Here is a 9,216-nt window from a genome sequence, read left to right as displayed (position 1 = left end):
AGCAAGAGGCGGCAAAGTGTCTCAACAATAGTTTGCACTTGTTTAAAAATAATTAGAGCACAAACAAACAACAATTTGCTCGCCATTTATATATATATAAATGATCATACAAAATTTTATATATATATATATTAATCCTGTACACTCATCTATAAACATGTCGATAATATTTTAACTAAATCCTTTTTAGCCTGTGAAGATATTTTTTGAATTTAAAACATAACTATAAATTATTAATTTGTACTTAGGTAGTATCACTGTATAAACGATAATAAGATAATTAGTTTTGAGCAATTATCCCAAAAAAATTTCTAAAGCAAGTACTCTTTTTCATTTAATATCCCATCCCACCTGAAAATAAAATGATTCAAAAATAAAAATTAATTAAATGAAATAAAATATTCAAAATAAAATACATTTTTATGGTTAGTTAAACCTTCTAACATATATAGTATTTAGTAAGGCTCTTAACATAATTTTTAAAAATTATATAAGATTTTTTGGTGCTCCAATAAAATTTAGTCAAGGACCAAAATAAAATTAACATATAAATAACAATTGTTTTCTATTACTCTCTCATACTTGTTATGTGATAAAGTATAATTTAATATTCTTTCTTAGGGGTCGAGGTTAGATATTTGTAAAAAGGATTTAAGCTAGGTCAATATTGTATTTATTAATAAAGTTTGAAAAGTATGCGAGTGCAAAATAATTGATCAAATAATATTGAGGCAGCCCTAAATAGTCTAGTATAATTAGGTAATTTTGATGTTTGCGGAAAGGATTAAAATTAGATTAATATTGTATTTATTAATAAAATTTGTCAAGTGTGCAAGAATAAAATAATTAATAAGTTATTACAAATACAGTTGGAAAAAAAAGACCATATAGATCAAGATTTACTAAGTACTTGACAACTAAGAAGTTAGTAAATCAAGAGGATTAAATACTTAATAGATGAAAAGTCTAATAAATCAAGATTAATCAGAAACTTCACAATTGGATGTTCAACAAGAAGAGTGATGTGCGTAGGATGTATACCTGTTTTCATGCTTTATTTGCACATCTTTCTGAGCTCATTGCTTTATTCTTATGTATATTGCATCCCATATTCATGCATTTAGGCATATATTTTACATTTCCTAGTTCGGAGATCTGCTCGTGTTTTTACATGTTTCAGGGTGGAAAATGGAGCGAAAACGGCGCAACGAAGAATTATTGAAGATCAGGCAAGACAGGGCCGTGCCTCATAGGCACGGCCATGTCTATTCAACTCTTGGCCGTGTGTCAATGGGCACGGGCGTGTGCCAAAAACCCCTCAGCATCAGCCAGAGGCCGTGTGTCAAAAGCACACCCGTGCTTCAAAACAGAACCAAGCCAGTTCATGGCCGTGCCTCCAAAGCACGGCCGTGTCTTCACCTTGGAGCCAGCCTCAGCTGAAGGCCGTGCCTCACAGGCACGGCCGTGTGCAAGAACAGAAGCGCCCAAGCAGCTGGCCGTGCCTAATAAGCACGGCCGTGTCCAGCAACTCAGCTCCAGCCAGTGCGTGGCCGTGCCTCCCAGGCACGGCCGTGCCATCAAACAGAAGAAGGACCATTCTGGGCCGTGCCTAAGAGGCACGGCCGTGCCTCTGATCCGAGAGCTCACAGCTTCAGGCCGTGCCCCCAAGGCACGGCCGTGCCTTACCTTGTGCCCGAAGCCAACACAAGGCCGTGCCTCCCAGGCACGGCCGTGTGCACGGAGGCGAGCTGCTACCGAACCCTGCACTATAAATAGGCCTCTTTGGAGACCTAGGAAAGGGGGGAGACCTTGGAGAGCCACCGGAGTTGTTCTAGAGCCGCCGACGCCTATTTCGGAGGAGATTCGACGATCCATCACCGATCCGACTGCTCCAGACCATTTCCATCTCATCTACGCAGAGATTTCACTCCGAGGAAGAAGATAAGTCTAGTTTCCTGCATTTCTTGTTTATCTTTGGGAACAAGATGTATTCTCTCTTTCCTTTGGATTGTATTCTCCTCGATATGGAGTAGATTTCCCTAGATTCTAGGATGTAGGATAAATCAGATGTAATGGATGATTGTACTTGGATTTGATTAATCTACCGTTTTCTATGAAATACTGTGAATTGCTTTGTGGATTTATGCTTGTACTTGATGATAAATTGTGTGTGTGTGAATCCATGAGGGTAGGGATTTACTATGAATTGGGGAATCATTAGGCCGTATACCGGGGCGCTCTGTAAAAGGGGCAGACCTTGAACCGGGCGAGATTCCGAAGGATTTCCTAATACATAGTTGAATTCTTATGAGGAATAGTTAGCGGTCATTCGTTATTGGGGAGAGATCCGTAAAAGGGTATCTAGTGACAGTGGATAAGGTTCTTTTAGTATTTCCGGGGCGCCTGAGTGACACGGGCAGACCTTGAACCGGGCTTCTAGAACCGTTTCAAACCAATAACGAGTGACGTAAGAACACCAATGAGTTAATTCGAGGATACCTGACGAGGTTGAATTGGATAATTTGGTTGACATTCCTACAATTGAACAGTTATTGAGGAAAGGTAGAGGATCCAAGTCGATTAATCCATTCTCTGAGGAGTCCGAAATCCTAGGATCGCTTCACCCATAAGTGTCACAGTCGATCCCTTTCTCCGACTTTTAGGATAAAGCACTTTAAAACACTCCCATCTCCCCCACACAACTCATGATCTATATTCTCTCCACCTTTTTGTGCTAGATTTAGTAAGTAGTTCCACGGTCCCTGTGGATTCGATCTTTTTATTACTTGGCGATATTCCGTGCACTTGCGGAAGCACATCAAGATCCAGCATGACAATTGGTGTTGATTTCAAAATCCAACACTACTGATGTTGATATTTGAAAATCAGTATTAAAAAGATATTGATTTTTAAAATCTAACACTATTGTATTATTGATTTTAAAAATCAATACTACTTATATATTATTTAATTAAGTATGTGTCAAATTTTACCTGTTTCCATACTCAAATTTAAAAATTTTCATATTCAATTATCTAATTATTTAATCAGATCTAAAAAATCTCTTCATATCCTCCTTCATTCATTCGGATCAGATATTGAATCCTTCATTGAATTCAGAGGAAAATAGACGGCTAAAAGTTCAACCCATGCACCCTAAAGCTCTTTTACCTTAATTTGTATTCTTATTTTTATTGTTTAAGCTTACCTTAAAGTCATAGTGAAATTCAAGAGTTGAGCAACCTTACAAATCCTAAGTCATGAAATAAAGAGTTTCAAACAACATAAAGTCAGTGTTAGCATTGATTTTTACTCTTATGGTTGTATTATTATTTCTACTACACAATTAAAGTTTGATCATTTCAGTTTAATCCTACAATTGTTTGTATCATAGCCCGGCATTAACAGCCAAAGGAACTGGGTTCTATCATACAAATTAAATGACAAAGGATTTAGCACCACATACCCCACTATTTTGACAGGGTAATTCTTTCATGCTCCAATTATAAAATTTAAATTGCTCTATTTTGACAGGGTAATTTCACTTTGCCTAGATGCGCAACACATGGACTAGTTCCAATCGAGGTAGCAATATCGAACAAAAATAACCAAGCACACATACATAAAGAAGCACTTCTCCATTTGTGGAACCACAAAAATCACATTTTATTCCACAAACTGAGGCAACATACAATGTAGATATAAAAATCTAGTAAACAATAGATATGTAGCTACATTAGTATAAAAGATCATACTGTTCTTACATGCTCTACAGCAACTTTCTTGAGAGGCATGAAGCAAGTGGACTGCATGATCCTACAATGTTAAATTATAAATACTAAGAAATTATACTGGCCAAACTCTTTATGGTGAAACATGAATCATGTACCTATTTTATTTATATATACACTAGAAGCAACCAATCATGTCTAGGTGAGACTTCGAGTGATATATCACTATCAGCATCTTCTTCTTAAACATCGAGGTGGTGGGGAATTGGCCATGCACGATCAGGAGCCATCAACAGTTTAAGGACCAATCAAAATTTTGGTAGGATATTTTAATGGGACCTCCATCGTTCAGAAGATGAGTCAAAAGGCCAGCTTTGCTTGCATCAAGGTAGCTCAATATCCACTCGAGGATATCCTTTTCTTGTCCGAAGTCTGCGCTATACCTGTATCATGAACCTTGAGCAAGTCAATGAAGTCACCCAAAAGTCGGAAAGTAGTGCATGATAGCAAATGAACTGAGAGGGAGCGTGTGTAATCATTATGGCAAAATTTTCACAGACTGAATTCAGGAACATACAATCTGTGGTTGATAGGACGATGTGTGGATTCAGAAATTTTATGTTTCCCTAATTAGGTCTATTTCTGTAAAATACATCATTGACGCTTAGGCAACTAAGAACCCTGTAAGTGATAAGAATCTAACAAAGGTTACTTTTAACATGGAGCCTGGAAAGTAAGCATGGGAGAGGAAATTCTATCTTAACAACCAAATCTTCTATTCATAGAGTAAGTGAGAATAAAACTAAAATCATTTTGATTGTTGTCAGGATTGTGAGTCACCAATACTTGGATCACCTTGAAGTCTTTGATGGTTCGATCGCCATTAATCAATTCCAAGTAATTAGAGTATTTTTTGGTGAAATAATTATAGTGATTTTATGAGCTATGCCAATGATAGCCTAATAATACATGCAGGGATCTGACTAGTTTGTGATTGGTAAGTAACTGAAACTATCATGCAAACTTACCATTTGAAGATCCTGCTAAGATGGACAACTCTCTTCTCAAGATCCACCTCCACACCACCATGAACAAAGAACTCCCTTGCAGCATTTCGAAGTTCAACTTCAACCCCTTGGGCAGAGAAGAACCTTACGCTTGGACTTGAATGGGTTCCATTGCATAAGCCAAAATGGATCAAAGGATTCACCTTATCGGGAGCCAACTGAAAGAATTGATGATATTTTAGCAGGCTTCCTCATCAAAAAATAACTAATATGAGTAGGAAGCTATTCAAATACCTCTAGCCGCTTGTCACCGGCACTGAATGGCTTGACTAACGAGTAAGGCTGCCTTCTGTTTGAACGGAGGATACCATTCTTAATAGAGGAAAGAGAATAAGGATAGCCTCCGATTATATACTGGAAGTCAGTATAGAAGGCCCTCCTGTCAATCATCCCTGGTTGGCCAATCCTGATGATTGCATGGATGACCATTGCATTATACAAGTTCAAGAAGAAAGTCATCTTCTCATCGGCTGAAAGGTTGAAAATATCAATCCGTTGCAGATCTTGGACTAGATTAACATATCTGCACAACGTACCAGTAAAAGGAAAATTCAATAAAAATGCATTACAATTCAGCATAAATAGTTTAGTAGATTATGCCTTTTATAACCAGATAACCTGTAAATTTAAAATCAATCATATGCCAAAAATTGGAGTAGTCAATCACATAGTCTGACAAAACTAAAATATAGATAAGATAAAAAGATCAACTCAACTTCAGAGACAAGAAGATAATAATTAATAACTGTCAAGTGAGAGAATGATTTTTGCCAATCAACATTTATAGTATTGTATATCACTTTCAAAATAAAACGTATTAAATTGGAGTCAAATATTCAAGTGAGATCAGGTGTAACAAGATCACAAGGTAACATGTAGTCTTCTTTCAGTGAGCAATTGCAAACACATACCAGTAGTGACTAGTTTTGTAATCTTTAAGCCTAATATGAATATGAAATAGTAGATATCTAATGCTTTTCTAAATGACAACAACTTGGTGTGTTCAACCAGTTGATTATAGAGTTCAACATGAGATTGCAGCCTACTAATCATATTCTCAGCACCCAATTGAACGAAATTAAAGGAAAAGGCATAAAAAATATGAAAAATGCTATAATAGTCCCCAACTGCTTTCCTAAGTTATAACAATTTGGTCTATCAAACCAATTGATTGAAGATTTCTGCATGAAACTGCAACATATTGATCATATTCTGAATATGCAAATGATGAAAGGCATAAGATAATAAGGGAAACTGAATGTGACAATGAGGGAATAGGCCTAAGAGACTTGTAATTTTTCAAAAGGTAATTAAGGAAAAGGCACAATAAAATATGAATTCGGAGTAGTAGTCGCCTATTGCTTTTGTGAGCGATAACCCCTTGGTCTACTTGGGCAATGATGATTTTCACATGAGACTGCAGCATAATGATTCATTTCTGATCATGCAGATTCAGCGGGAGTTTGGCTAAAGTATCTAACAATGCAACAATGAAAGCACATTGCGAATGTGATTATCGTGTAACAGAAAGACCAAGAACCAACAAACCTTCGAAACTCCTCACTGGCACCTATACGACCATAGTCCAAATGGCACCTATCATCGGATGCATAGGCTTCAAGTATTGCTTGCATTAGCTTAGTAAGCTTCTGGCCAACAGTTTGAAGTGGCTTGGGTTCATTATCATTTGTTGATCCCCGGAAGTTGAAACATCTAGGAATTGCTGGTTCATGCTCAAGGAAACGGTAGAAATGATTATTCCCATCCTCGAAGTCATTCTCCCTGTAGAAATTAATTGTCATGCAACCAATCAAAAATAACATCCTTTCATGTGCAACATAAATCTCTAGGAGTACTTTGAATCAACATAAATACCTAGTAGTTGACAAAATTGCATTCATTGTAAGGCTTACCGGAATACATGATGTATGAAGTGCTTCCTGGCAAGTTCTTTACCAATCTCAACCGCCTGTCGAAGTCAAATTATAGACCAATTCAATGGCTGGTGTAATGAAGTGGATTTTAATATAGACGTCAGGAAGTAATGGATTATGGTACTAGCCAGAAATTATATGCGCATAAGAATAGTCAACCCTATTGCTTATGAAATAAGCAAATGAAATGGAACAAAAAGTATTCACATTTGAATAAGGACCTGTTGTTACTGAAGATATTTATATTTTTATGTTCCTAAAAAACAAAGGTAACTTACAAAAGCTCTTAAAAACAAGATCCTAAAGTCAGATGCATGAAAAAAAACTCTAGCAAAAGAAAGATTTTTTTTCCTTTTTAATTTTTCTTTAAATAAAGGGTATGAAGTAACATACAACATAATTTAAATCATCTTACTCTTCTCCTTTAAATGGAAAAAAACTATCAAATAGAAACTCTAAAAGTTGTGAATTGATCATTGGGAACAAGTAGTTTCATAAATGTGCAACAGGCGTACCTCTCTAAAGTAAAAATGCCAAAATACTCTCTCCCATTTCACCTAAATATCATCTAGCTGACTTAATTGACCTTATTTCCTCTTTTTATTTAACTTTGCCAAACATCTACGAGTAGGTTTTTTGGGATTTCTGTAGAAGTGTCCGGTGGTCTCAATTTTTAATGTGATTTGAGAAATTCAATAAAAAAAAGGGCTAATTTGATGTTCTGGGCATCCTATGGGCAGGGTCCCTGACATCATAAATAACATCTAGTAGCAGTGGGCATCACGGATTCTACAACTAAAAAGGCAAACATTCACTCCGTGTAGGGACCTCGCAAACACCAAGCCGGTGCGTTGAGTGCCAACTGAACTCCCCTATCCACTGACATACTTCCAAATACCCGGACGCTGGGCCCCGCCGGCTAACGGACTGCCCGAGGCAGCCCTCTCGCACGTGCCTCTCCCTCTCGGCCGTTTCCGGAATCGGATCGTCATCCTATCCGTGATTTTTTAATCGAACGGATGAGATTGGATTGAAGAGGAATGGAGGGATGGGAAAGGAAGGGAGGTTTACCTTCTTACGGCCGCAGTCAAGGTGGCCGATGAGGGCTTCGACCATGTCGGCGCCGGTGAAACAGTTCTTGACGATCTTCATCCTGGTGATCCGGTCCTGGATCGGGAGGCGCTGCCGAAGAATTCGCGCCACCGCAACCATCGGGTCAGGACGCTCCCTCTCCAGCTCCTCGTCGTCGAATCCGTAAACAGGAACCCGTGGCGCCGTCTCCGGGCACCGTCCCCCGGCCATCTGCTGCAGACGCCGATCGAACTCCCCGCTGTTGCGCATCGAGTTGAGCGCCACTATTCCTCCGAGCAGCGTCTCGTTGAAGAAGATCGCCGGCACGGCGGCGCTCCCCGTCCGCTCCACGAGCTCCCGATCCCGTTCCGGGAACACGTCCAAGTTGATCTCCACGTAAGGGATGCCCCGTTCGCGGAAGAACGACCGGACGGCACCACAGTCGCGGCAGCCCGAGCGGGAGAAGAAGCTGACCCGGCCCTTGATCTCACAGCCTTTTCTTTCACCTTCCGCGTTCGCCCGCTCGTCCTCTCCTTTGACCCGCACTACGACTTTGAGGCCGGAGAGGTGAAACTCGGTGACGGGTGCAGTAGGGCCACACTCGCCGTCGACATTCGGCGACTCCTTCAAGGAGGAGACCCGCTTCGCGATGGCGGCGGAGAAGACGCTGCTCCTGTCGCGGATGAACTTAGCGAGCGCAGCAACGTCGACGGCTCGGACAGTGGAGTTGAGGGAGACGGATCGGTCGATGGGGTGGCGCTCCTCGTCCGGCCCGACAGACCGCGCCTTGGTAAGCCCAACCGGGGCCTCTGGAAGCGGAAGATGGGAGGGCGGACAGACGACCTGCACCTCCTTCAGGTACTCATTCTTCTCTCCGCCAATCCCCTCTTCGCCTGCGACCTCCACCGGCTCCGCCTCCGCCGGAGGATCATGATCTTTAGCATCTGGCTCCTGATTCCGATCCATTGGCTTCCTTTCCCCTGGTTTGCTCACTTCGAGCGTTAGAGAGAGAGAGAGAGAAAGAGAGATAGAGAGAATGGTTGGAGAACTGCGGGGGTTTTAAGACGACGAGAAGGGAAACCACAAAGCAGAAATGGTCATCCTACGCGGGCCGAGTCGCCGGCGACCGGTCACGTGCCAAGCCATTTCCCATTATCTTTGGAAAAATAATGGGAAACTAACAAACAGTTAATAAGAGCGATAAATCATTGACTTAATTAGGTGGAATAATAATGGTAAAATATCCTGAGGCATGATATCAATTAATTGGATACCTCTTCTCAATTAATCAGCATTTTGTATTTCCTTATTTTAGCCGTCAGATTAAGGAGAATTAAAAACTTATTTGCTTTTATAAAAATCTAGACATATTTATTTCCATCTTTTGTTATTTTTTTTAAATAAATCATGTCG

The 9,216-nt window shown here is 39.9% G+C and overlaps 1 pseudogene; it reads right to left on the bottom strand.

Annotated features, from left to right (window-relative positions):
• Nucleotides 1-3,677: 3,677 nt before the first annotated feature.
• Nucleotides 3,678-8,956, bottom strand: LOC141833771 (uncharacterized; annotated as a pseudogene).
• Between the last annotated feature and the right edge of the window lie 260 nt (nt 8,957-9,216).

Source organism: Curcuma longa, chromosome 8 (assembly GCF_044706935.1).
Source record: "Curcuma longa cultivar G26 ecotype Majalengka, Jawa Barat chromosome 8, ITB_CL_G26_1.1, whole genome shotgun sequence".
Lineage (NCBI taxonomy): Eukaryota > Viridiplantae > Streptophyta > Magnoliopsida > Zingiberales > Zingiberaceae > Curcuma > Curcuma longa.
This window is presented reverse-complemented; position numbering and strand designations above follow the sequence as displayed.